Source organism: Camelus bactrianus, chromosome 14, assembly GCF_048773025.1.
Source record: "Camelus bactrianus isolate YW-2024 breed Bactrian camel chromosome 14, ASM4877302v1, whole genome shotgun sequence".
Lineage (NCBI taxonomy): Eukaryota > Metazoa > Chordata > Mammalia > Artiodactyla > Camelidae > Camelus > Camelus bactrianus.
This window is the reverse complement of record NC_133552.1, coordinates 30681960-30694963: the sequence shown is the minus strand read 5'-3', so window position 1 is coordinate 30694963 and position 13004 is coordinate 30681960.

Here is a 13004-nt window from a genome sequence, read left to right as displayed (position 1 = left end):
TTTCGTATTGCCGGTTTGAAGTTTCAGCAGTTTACACTGTAAAACCGAGTTGGAGCTATAACCTCCCCATATATATGTATGGATCGTAATTTGCAAATGAAAAGAAACTTTGTGTTCACATCAAGCTAGGTGAACGACGGCTTACATACACAAATATCTCTGAGAAATGAGCATGTGGAGAGACGTTCGTTCATCTAGCACAAAGGGACTGGGTTGCAGTAGAAACATTTACTCTGGATTCTCAGTTTGTTTCCTAGTGCCGGTATGATGTTCCTGCAGATTTCACTGTAAAATCGAGTTTGAGCTTGTACTTCCCTATAGATTATTATGGATTGTAGTTTGCAAATGAAAAGAAACTTTGTGTTGCCAACAAGTTAAGTGATGGACGGCTTTCACACACACATATCTCTCAGAATAAAGCACGTGTAGAGAAGGTCGTTCATCTAGCACATTGGGAACGGGTTTTAGGGGAAACTTTTAATCTGGGTTAACAGTGTGTTTCTTAGTGCCGGTTTTAAGTTCCTGCATTTTTCACTATAAAACCGAGTTGAATCTATTACTTCACCCATATATATGTATGGAGTGTAGTTTGCAACTGAAAAGAAATTTTGTGTTCCCATCAAGCTATATGAAGGCCGGCTTTCACACAAACATTTCTCAAATTCTGCATGTGGAGAGACGTTCGTTCATCTAGCACAAACGGAAAGGGTGGCAGTGGAAAAATTTCCTCTGGTTTCTCAGTCCCTTTCGAAGTGCCAGTTAGAAGTACCTGCAATTTTCAAAGGAAAAGAGAGTTGGTGCTAGCACCTCCCAATATATACGGATGGATTGTAGTTTGCAACTTAAAGGAAAATTTATGCTGTAAACAAGCTAGGTGATGGACGGCTTTCAAACAAACATCTTTGAGAACAGTGCATGTGGAGAGACATTCGTTCATCTAACATATTGGGAACGGGTTTCAGGAGAAACTTTTATTCTGGGTTCTCAGTCTGTTTCCAAGTGCCGGTTTGATATTCCTGCAGTTTTCACCTTAAAACCGAGTTGGGGTTTTGACCTCCGCATATATATGTATGAAGTGTAGTTTGCAACTGAAAATAAACTTTGTGTTCCAATCAAGCTAGGTGAAGGACATCTTTTACACACATTTATATCTCAGAACTGAGCATGTGGACAGACTTTCGTTCATCTAGCACAAATGGAACGGGTTGTAGGAGCTACTATTACTCTGGTTTCTCAGTCTGTTTCCTAGTGCTGATTTGAAATTCCAGCAGGTATCACTATGAAATGGTGTTGGAGCTAGTACCTCCCCATATATATGTATGGAGTGTAGTTTGCAACTGAAAAGAAACTTTATGTTCCCAACAAGCCAAGTGAAGTACGGCTTTCACACACACTTATCTCTCAGAACTTAGCATGTGGACATACTTTCGTTCATCTAGCATAAATGGAACGGTTTGTAGGAGAAATTTTACTCTGGTTTCTGAATCTGTTTCCTAGTGCCGGTTTGAAGTTCCTGCAGTTTTCACTATAAAATCGAGTTGGAGCTAGTACCTCCCCATGCATATTTATGGAGTGTATTTTGCAACTGAAAAGAAAGTTTGTGTTCCCATCAAGCTTGGTGAACGACGGCTTTCATACACAACTATCTCTCAGAAATGAGCATGTGGAGAAACATTCGTTCATCTAGCACATTGGGAACGGGTTTCAGTAGAAAATTTTAATCGGGGTTCCCAGTGTGTTTCCTAGTGCCGGTTTTAAGTTCCAGCAGTTTACACTGTAAAACCGATTTGGAGCTAGTACCTCCCCATATATATGTATTAATTTTAATTTGCAACTGGAAAGAAACATTGTGTTGCCAACAAGCTATGTGAAGTTCGGCTTTCACACACACATATCTCTCAGAACAGAGCACGTGTAGAGATATTCGTTCATCTAGCACAATGGGAACTGGTTTCAGGAGAAACTTACATTCTGGGTTCCCAGTGTGTTTCCTAGTCCCGTTTTGAAGTTCCTGCAGTTTACACTGTAAAAACGAGTTGGAGTTATTACCTCCCCATATATATGTATGGAGTGTATATTGCACCTGAAAAGAATCATTGTGTTCCCAACAACTAGTATAAAGACGGCTTTCACACAAACATCTCTCAGAACTGTGCATGTGGAGAGACGTTCGCTCATGTAGCACCAAGGGAACGGTTTGCATGAGAAAGTTTTATTCTGGTTTCTAATTTTGTTTCCTAGTGCTGGTTTGAATTTACTGCTATATTCAGTGTAAAAGAGTGTTGGAACTAGTACCTCCCTATGTATTTGCATGGAGTGTAGTTTGCAACTGTAAAGAAACATTGTGTTCCCAACAAGCTACGTGAAGGACAGTTTTCACACACACTTATCTTTCAGACCTGAGCTTGTGGTGAGACGTTCGTTCATGTAGCACAAAACGAACGGTTTGCGGGGGAAATTTTACTCTGTTTTCTCGTTCTGTTTCCTATTGCTGGTTTGAAGTTCCTGAAGTTTTCCCTGTAAAACCGATTTGGAACTACAGCCTCCCCATATATATGTATGGGTAGCAGATTTCAACTGGAAAGGAACTTTGTGTTACCAGCAAGTTAGGTGAAGGGCGACTTTAACACACACATATTTCTCAGATAAGAGCATGTGGAGAGACATTCGTTCATCTAGAACAAAGGGACCAGGTTGCAGGAGAAAATTTTACTCTGGATTCTGAGTCTGTGTCCTATAGCCGGTTTGAATTTCCTGCAGTTTTCAATGTAAAACCGAGTTGGAGCTAGCACCTCCCCATATATAAGGATGGATTGCAGTTTGCAAATGAAAGGAAAATTTATGCTGTAAACAAGCTAGGTGATGGACGGCTTTCACACACACATCTCTCATAACAGTGCATGTGGAGAGACATTCGTTCATCTAGCACATTGGGAACGGGTTTCAGGAGAAAACTTTATTCTGAGTTCTCAGTCTGTTTCCTAGTACCGGTTTGATGTTCCTGCAGTTTTCACTGTAAAATCGAGTTGGAATTTTTACATCCACATATATATGTATGAAGTGTAGTTTGCAGCTTAAAAGAAATTTTGTGTTTACATCAAGCTAGGTGAACGACGGCTTTCACACAATTATTTCCCAGAACTGAGCATTAGGATTGACGTTCGTTCATCTAGCACATTGGGAACGGGTTTCAGTAGAAATTTTTAATCGGGAATCCGAGTCTGTTTCCTAGTGTCGGTTTGAAAATTCAGCAGTTTACACTGTAAAACCGAGTTGGAGCTAGAACTTCTCCATATATTGTTATGGAGTGTAGTTTGCAACTGAAAAGAATTTTGTGTTCCCATCAAGCTAGGTGAACGACGGCTTTCATACACAATTATGTCTCAGAAATGAGCATGTGGAGAGACGTTCGTTCATCTAGCACAAACGGAAAGGGTGGCAGGGGAAACTTTTTCTCTGGTTTCTTAGTCTGTTTCCTAGTGCCGGTTTGAAGTTCCTGCAATTTTCAATGTAAATGAGAGTTGGAGCTAGTACCTCCCCATATATACGGATGGATTGTAGTTTGCAACTGAAAGGAAAATTTATTCTGTAAACAAGCTAGGTGATGGACGGCTTTCACACACACATCTCTCAGAACAGTGCATGTGGAGGGACATTCGTTCATCTAGGTCAGTGGGAACGGGTTTCAGGAGAAACTATTATTCTGGGTTCTCAATCTGTTTCCTAGTGCCGTTTTGATGTTCCTGTAGTTTTCACTGTAAAACCGAGTTGGAGTTTTTACCTCCGCATATATATGTATGAAGTGTAGTTTGCAACTGAAAATAAACTTTGTGTTCCCATCAAGCTAGTTGAAGGACGGCTTTAACACACAATTTTCTCTCAGAACTGAGCATGTATACAGACTTTCGTTCATCTAGCACAAATGGAACTGGATGTAGGAGCAACTTTTGCTCTGGTTTCTCAGTGTGTTTCCTAATGCCGATTTGAAGATCCTGCAGTTTTCACTATAAAATCGAGTTGGAGCTAGTACCTCCCCATATATAGGTATGGAGTGTAGTATGCAACTGAAAAGAAATTTGTGTTCCCATCAAGCTAGGTGAACGACGGCTTTCACACAATTATCTCTCAGAACTGAGCATGAGGAGAGACGTTCGTTCATCTAGCACATTGGGAACGTGTTTCAGTAGAAAATTTGAATCGGGGTTACCAGTTTGTTTCGTATTGCTGGTTTGAAGTTTCAGCACTTTACACTGTATAACCGAGTTGGAGCTATAACCTCCCCATTTATATGTATGGATTGTAATTTGAAAAGAAAAGAAATTTTGTGTTCCCATCAAGCTAGGTGAACGACGGCTTTCACACAATTAATTCCCGAACTGAGCATTAGGATTGACGTTCCTTCATCTAGCACATTGGGAACGGGTTTCAGTAGAAATTTTTAATCGGGAATCCCAGTCTGTTTCCTAGTGCCGGTTTGAAATTTCAGCAGTTTACACTGTAAAACCGAGTTGGAGCTAGAACCTCCCCATATATAGTTATGGAGTGTAGTTTGCAACTGAAAAGAAATTTGTGTTCCCATCAAGCTAGGTGAACGACGGCTTTCACACAATTATTTCTCAGAACTGAGCATGTGGATCGACGTTCATTCATCAGGCACAAAGGGACTGGGTTGCAGTAGAAACATTTACTCTGGATTCTCAGTCTGTTTCCTAGTGCCGGTATGATGTTCCTGCAGATTTCACTGTAAAATCGAGTTTGAGCTTGTACTTCCCTATAGATTATTATGAAGTGTAGTTTGCAAATGAAAAGAAACTTTGTGTTGCCAACAAGTTAAGTGATGGACGGCTTACACACAAACTTATCTCTCAGAACAGAGCACGTGTAGAGAATTTCGTTCATCTAGCACATTGGGAACGGGTTTAAGGAGAATATTTTAATCTGGGTTAACAGTGTGTTTCTTAGTGCCGGTTTGAAGTTCCTGCATTTTTCACTATAAAACCGAGTTGAATCTATTACTTCACCGATATATATGTATGGAGTATAGTTTGCAACTGGAAAGAAACTTTGTGTTCCCAACAACTAGGTGAAGGACGGCTTTCACACAAACATCTCTCAGAACTGTGCATGTGGAGAGACGTTCGCTCACCTAGCACAAAGGGAAAGGTTTGCAGGAGAAAGTTTTATTCTGTTTTGTAAGTCTGTTTCTTAGTGCCGGTTTGATTATACTGCTGTATTCAGTGTAAAATTTTGTTGGAACTAGTACCACCCCATATACATCTATGGAAGGTAGTTTGCATCTGAAAAGAAACATAGTGTTCCCATCAAGCTAAGTGAAAGTCGGCTTTCATACACACTTATCTCTCAGACCTGAGCATGTGGAGGAAAGTTCCTTAATGTAGCAAAAAGGGAACGGTTTGCAAGAGAAAATTTTACTCTAGTTTCTCGTTCTGTTTCCTATTGCTGGTTTGAAGTTCCTGAAGTTTTCCCTGTAAAACCGATTTGGAGCTACTGCCTCCCCATATATATGTATGGGTAGCAGATTTCAACTGAAAAGGAACTTTGTGTTCCCTGCAAGCTAGCTGAAGGACGGCTTAAACACACAACCTATTTCTCAGAACTGAGCATGTGGAGAGACGTTCGTTCATCTACCTCAATGGGCCCGGGTTGCAGGAGAAACTTTTACTCTGGATTCTGAGTCTGTGTCGTAGAGCAGGTTTGAAGTTCCTGCAGTTTTCAATGTAAAACCTAGTTGGAGCTGGTACCTCCCCATATATAGGGATGGATTGGAGTTTGCAACAGAAAGGAAAATTTATGCTGTAAACAGGCTAGGTGATGGACGGCTTTCACACACACATCTCTCAGAAAAGTGCATGTGGAGAGACATTCGTTCATCTAGCACATTGGGAACGGGTTTCAGGAGAAAATTTTATTCTGGGTTCTCAGTCTCTTTCCTAATGCCGGTTTGATGTCCCCGAATTTTTCACTGTAAAACAGAGTTGGAGTTTTTTCCTCCGCATGTAAATGTATGAAGTGTAGTTGGCAACTGAAAAGAAACTTTGTGTTCCCATCAAGCTAGGTTAAGAACGGCTTTTACAAACAATAATCTCTCAGAACTGAGCATGGGGACAGACTTTTTTTCATCTAGCACGAATGGAACGGGTTGTAGGAGCAACTTTTACTCTGGTTTCTCAGTCTGTTTCCTAGTGCCGGAATAAAGTTACTGAAGATTTCACTGTAAAAATGAGTTGGAGCTTGTACTTCCCCATATATTATTATGAAGTGTAGTTCGCAAATGAAAAGAAACTTTGTGTTGCCAACAAGCTAGGTGAAGGACGGCTTTCACACACACAATTATCTCTCAGAACAGAGCACGTGTAGAGACGTTCGTTCATCTAGCACATTGGGAATGGGTTTCAGGAGAAAGTTAAAATCTAGTCTCTCAGTCTGTTTCCTAGTGCAGGTCTGAAGTTCCTGCTGTTTTCTTTGTAAAACCGAGTTGGAGCTAGTATCTCCCCATGTATATGTATGGAGTGTAGTTTGCAACTGAAAAGAAACATTGTGTTCCCAACAAGCTACGTGAAGGACAGCTTTCACACACACTTATCTCTCAGACCTGAGCTTGTGGAGATACGTTCGTACATGTAGCACATAACGAACGGTTTTCAGGGGAAACTTTTACTCTGGTTTCTCGTTCTGTTTCCTATTGCTGGTTTGAAGTTCCTGAAGTTATCCCTGTAAAACCGATTTGGAGCTACTTCCTCCCCATATATATGTATGAGTAGGAGATTTCAACTGGAAAGGAACTTTGTGTTACCAGCAAGCTAAGTGAAGGACGGCTTTAACACACACATATTTCTCAGAAATGAGCATGTGGAGAGACATTTGTTCATCTAGCACAAAGGGACCTGGTTGTAGGAGAAACTTTTACTCTGGAATCTGAGTCTGTGTCCTATAGCCGGTTTGAAGTTCCTGCAGTTTTCAATGTAAAACCGAGTTGGAGCTAGTACCTTCCCATAAATACTTATGGTGTGTAGTTTTCCAATGAAAGGAAACTTTTTGCTTCCAACAAGGTATATGATGGACGGCTTTCACCCACCCTTATCTCTCAGAACAGTGAATGTGGAGAGACGTTCGTTCATTTAGCACATTGGGAACGGGTTTCAAGAGAAAGTTTTAATCTGGGTTCTCAGTTTGTTTCCTACAGCCTGTATGAAGTTCTGGAAGTTTTCACTGTAAAAACGAGTTGTAGCTAGAAACTCCCCATATATATGTATGGAGTGTAGATAGCAAATGTAAAGAAACTTTGTGTTCCCAACAAGCTAGGTGAAGGACGGCTTTCAGACACAATAATCTCTCAGAACTGAGCATGTGGAGAGACGTTCGTTCATCTAGCACAAATGAAACCGGATGTAGGAGCAACTTTTACTCTGGTTTCTCAGTGTGTTTCCTAGTGCCAGTTTGAAGATCCTGCAGTTTTCACTGTAAAACCGAGTTGGAACTATTACCTCCCCATATATATGTATGGAGTGTATATTGCATCTGAAAAGAAACATTGTGTTCCCAACAACTAGGATAAAGACGGCTTTCACACAAACATCTCTCAGAACTGTGCATGTGGAGAGACGTTCTCTCATCTTGCACCAAGGGAACGGTTTGCATGAGAATGTTTTATTCTGGTTTCTAATTTTGTTTCCTAGTGCCGGTTTGTATTTACTGCTCTATTCAGTGTAAAAGATTGTTGGAACTAGTACCTCCCTATATATTTGTATGGAGTGTAGTTTGCAACTGAAAAGAAACATTGTGTTCCCAACAAGCTACGTGAAGGACAGCTTTCACACACACTTATCTCTCAGACCTGAGCTTGTGGAGAGACGATCGTTCATGTAGCACGTAACGAACTGTTTTCAGGGGAAACTTTTACTGTGGTTTCTCGTTCTGTTTCCTATTGCTGCTTGAAGTTCCTGAAGTTTTCCTGGTAAAACCGATTTGGAACTACTGCCTCCCCATTTATATGTATGGGTAGGAGATTTCAACTGGAAAGGAACTTTGTGTTACCAGCAAGCTAGGAGAAGGACGGCTTTAACACAAACATATTTCTCAGAAATGAGCATGTGGAGAGACATTCGTTCATCTAGCACAAAGGGACCTGGTTGTAGGAGAAACTTTTACTCTGGAATCTGAGTCTGTGTCCTATAGCCGGTTTGAAGTTCCTGCAGTTTTCAATGTAAAACCGAGTTGGAGCTAGTACCTTCCCATAAATAATTATGGTGTGTAGTTTTCCAATGAAAGGAAACTTTTTGCTTCAAACAAGCTATATGATGGACGGCTTTCACCCACACTTATCTCTCAGAACAGTGTATGTGGAGAGACGTTCGTTCATCTAGCACATTGGGAACGGGTTTCAAGAGAAACTTTTAATCTGGGTTCTCAGTTTGTTTCTTACTGCCTGTATGAAGTTCTGAAAGTTTTCACTGAAAAAACGAGTTGGAGCTAGTACCTCCCCATATATAGGTATGGAGTGTAGTTTGCAACTGAAAAGAAATTTGTGTTCCCATCAAGCTAGGTGAACGACGGCTTTCACACAATTATCTCTCAGAACTGAGCATGAGGAGAGACGTTCGTTCATCTAGCACATTGGGAACGTGTTTCAGTAGAAAATTTGAATCGGGGTTACCAGTTTGTTTCGTATTGCTGGTTTGAAGTTTCAGCACTTTACACTGTATAACCGAGTTGGAGCTATAACCTCCCCATTTATATGTATGGATTGTAATTTGAAAAGAAAAGAAATTTTGTGTTCCCATCAAGCTAGGTGAACGACGGCTTTCACACAATTAATTCCCGAACTGAGCATTAGGATTGACGTTCCTTCATCTAGCACATTGGGAACGGGTTTCAGTAGAAATTTTTAATCGGGAATCCCAGTCTGTTTCCTAGTGCCGGTTTGAAATTTCAGCAGTTTACACTGTAAAACCGAGTTGGAGCTAGAACCTCCCCATATATAGTTATGGAGTGTAGTTTGCAACTGAAAAGAAATTTGTGTTCCCATCAAGCTAGGTGAACGACGGCTTTCACACAATTATTTCTCAGAACTGAGCATGTGGATCGACGTTCATTCATCAGGCACAAAGGGACTGGGTTGCAGTAGAAACATTTACTCTGGATTCTCAGTCTGTTTCCTAGTGCCGGTATGATGTTCCTGCAGATTTCACTGTAAAATCGAGTTTGTGCTTGTACTTCCCTATAGATTATTATGAAGTGTAGTTTGCAAATGAAAAGAAACTTTGTGTTGCCAACAAGTTAAGTGATGGACGGCTTACACACAAACTTATCTCTCAGAACAGAGCACGTGTAGAGAATTTCGTTCATCTAGCACATTGGGAACGGGTTTAAGGAGAATATTTTAATCTGGGTTAACAGTGTGTTTCTTAGTGCCGGTTTGAAGTTCCTGCATTTTTCACTATAAAACCGAGTTGAATCTATTACTTCACCGATATATATGTATGGAGTATAGTTTGCAACTGGAAAGAAACTTTGTGTTCCCAACAACTAGGTGAAGGACGGCTTTCACACAAACATCTCTCAGAACTGTGCATGTGGAGAGACGTTCGCTCACCTAGCACAAAGGGAAAGGTTTGCAGGAGAAAGTTTTATTCTGTTTTGTAAGTCTGTTTCTTAGTGCCGGTTTGATTATACTGCTGTATTCAGTGTAAAATTTTGTTGGAACTAGTACCACCCCATATACATCTATGGAAGGTAGTTTGCATCTGAAAAGAAACATAGTGTTCCCATCAAGCTAAGTGAAAGTCGGCTTTCATACACACTTATCTCTCAGACCTGAGCATGTGGAGGAAAGTTCCTTAATGTAGCAAAAAGGGAACGGTTTGCAAGAGAAAATTTTACTCTAGTTTCTCGTTCTGTTTCCTATTGCTGGTTTGAAGTTCCTGAAGTTTTCCCTGTAAAACCGATTTGGAGCTACTGCCTCCCCATATATATGTATGGGTAGCAGATTTCAACTGAAAAGGAACTTTGTGTTCCCTGCAAGCTAGCTGAAGGACGGCTTAAACACACAACCTATTTCTCAGAACTGAGCATGTGGAGAGACGTTCGTTCATCTACCTCAATGGGCCCGGGTTGCAGGAGAAACTTTTACTCTGGATTCTGAGTCTGTGTCGTAGAGCAGGTTTGAAGTTCCTGCAGTTTTCAATGTAAAACCTAGTTGGAGCTGGTACCTCCCCATATATAGGGATGGATTGGAGTTTGCAACAGAAAGGAAAATTTATGCTGTAAACAGGCTAGGTGATGGACGGCTTTCACACACACATCTCTCAGAAAAGTGCATGTGGAGAGACATTCGTTCATCTAGCACATTGGGAACGGGTTTCAGGAGAAAATTTTATTCTGGGTTCTCAGTCTCTTTCCTAATGCCGGTTTGATGTCCCCGAATTTTTCACTGTAAAACAGAGTTGGAGTTTTTTCCTCCGCATGTAAATGTATGAAGTGTAGTTGGCAACTGAAAAGAAACTTTGTGTTCCCATCAAGCTAGGATAAGAACGGCTTTTACAAACAATAATCTCTCAGAACTGAGCATGGGGACAGACTTTTTTTCATCTAGCACGAATGGAACGGGTTGTAGGAGCAACTTTTACTCTGGTTTCTCAGTCTGTTTCCTAGTGCCGGAATAAAGTTACTGAAGATTTCACTGTAAAAATGAGTTGGAGCTTGTACTTCCCCATATATTATTATGAAGTGTAGTTCGCAAATGAAAAGAAACTTTGTGTTGCCAACAAGCTAGGTGAAGGACGGCTTTCACACACACAATTATCTCTCAGAACAGAGCACGTGTAGAGACGTTCGTTCATCTAGCACATTGGGAATGGGTTTCAGGAGAAAGTTAAAATCTAGTCTCTCAGTCTGTTTCCTAGTGCAGGTCTGAAGTTCCTGCTGTTTTCTTTGTAAAACCGAGTTGGAGCTAGTATCTCCCCATGTATATGTATGGAGTGTAGTTTGCAACTGAAAAGAAACATTGTGTTCCCAACAAGCTACGTGAAGGACAGCTTTCACACACACTTATCTCTCAGACCTGAGCTTGTGGAGATACGTTCGTACATGTAGCACATAACGAACGGTTTTCAGGGGAAACTTTTACTCTGGTTTCTCGTTCTGTTTCCTATTGCTGGTTTGAAGTTCCTGAAGTTATCCCTGTAAAACCGATTTGGAGCTACTTCCTCCCCATATATATGTATGAGTAGGAGATTTCAACTGGAAAGGAACTTTGTGTTACCAGCAAGCTAAGTGAAGGACGGCTTTAACACACACATATTTCTCAGAAATGAGCATGTGGAGAGACATTTGTTCATCTAGCACAAAGGGACCTGGTTGTAGGAGAAACTTTTACTCTGGAATCTGAGTCTGTGTCCTATAGCCGGTTTGAAGTTCCTGCAGTTTTCAATGTAAAACCGAGTTGGAGCTAGTACCTTCCCATAAATACTTATGGTGTGTAGTTTTCCAATGAAAGGAAACTTTTTGCTTCCAACAAGGTATATGATGGACGGCTTTCACCCACCCTTATCTCTCAGAACAGTGAATGTGGAGAGACGTTCGTTCATTTAGCACATTGGGAACGGGTTTCAAGAGAAAGTTTTAATCTGGGTTCTCAGTTTGTTTCCTACAGCCTGTATGAAGTTCTGGAAGTTTTCACTGTAAAAACGAGTTGTAGCTAGAAACTCCCCATATATATGTATGGAGTGTAGATAGCAAATGTAAAGAAACTTTGTGTTCCCAACAAGCTAGGTGAAGGACGGCTTTCAGACACAATAATCTCTCAGAACTGAGCATGTGGAGAGACGTTCGTTCATCTAGCACAAATGAAACCGGATGTAGGAGCAACTTTTACTCTGGTTTCTCAGTGTGTTTCCTAGTGCCAGTTTGAAGATCCTGCAGTTTTCACTGTAAAATCGAGTTGGAACTATTACCTCCCCATATATATGTATGGAGTGTATATTGCATCTGAAAAGAAACATTGTGTTCCCAACAACTAGGATAAAGACGGCTTTCACACAAACATCTCTCAGAACTGTGCATGTGGAGAGACGTTCTCTCATCTTGCACCAAGGGAACGGTTTGCATGAGAATGTTTTATTCTGGTTTCTAATTTTGTTTCCTAGTGCCGGTTTGTATTTACTGCTCTATTCAGTGTAAAAGAGTGTTGGAACTAGTACCTCCCTATATATTTGTATGGAGTGTAGTTTGCAACTGAAAAGAAACATTGTGTTCCCAACAAGCTACGTGAAGGACAGCTTTCACACACACTTATCTCTCAGACCTGAGCTTGTGGAGAGACGATCGTTCATGTAGCACGTAACGAACTGTTTTCAGGGGAAACTTTTACTCTGGTTTCTCGTTCTGTTTCCTATTGCTGCTTGAAGTTCCTGAAGTTTTCCTGGTAAAACCGATTTGGAACTACTGCCTCCCCATTTATATGTATGGGTAGGAGATTTCAACTGGAAAGGAACTTTGTGTTACCAGCAAGCTAGGAGAAGGACGGCTTTAACACAAACATATTTCTCAGAAATGAGCATGTGGAGAGACATTCGTTCATCTAGCACAAAGGGACCTGGTTGTAGGAGAAACTTTTACTCTGGAATCTGAGTCTGTGTCCTATAGCCGGTTTGAAGTTCCTGCAGTTTTCAATGTAAAACCGAGTTGGAGCTAGTACCTTCCCATAAATAATTATGGTGTGTAGTTTTCCAATGAAAGGAAACTTTTTGCTTCAAACAAGCTATATGATGGACGGCTTTCACCCACACTTATCTCTCAGAACAGTGTATGTGGAGAGACGTTCGTTCATCTAGCACATTGGGAACGGGTTTCAAGAGAAACTTTTAATCTGGGTTCTCAGTTTGTTTCTTACTGCCTGTATGAAGTTCTGAAAGTTTTCACTGAAAAAACGAGTTGGAGCTAGTACCTCCCCATATATAGGTATGGAGTGTAGTTTGCAACTGAAA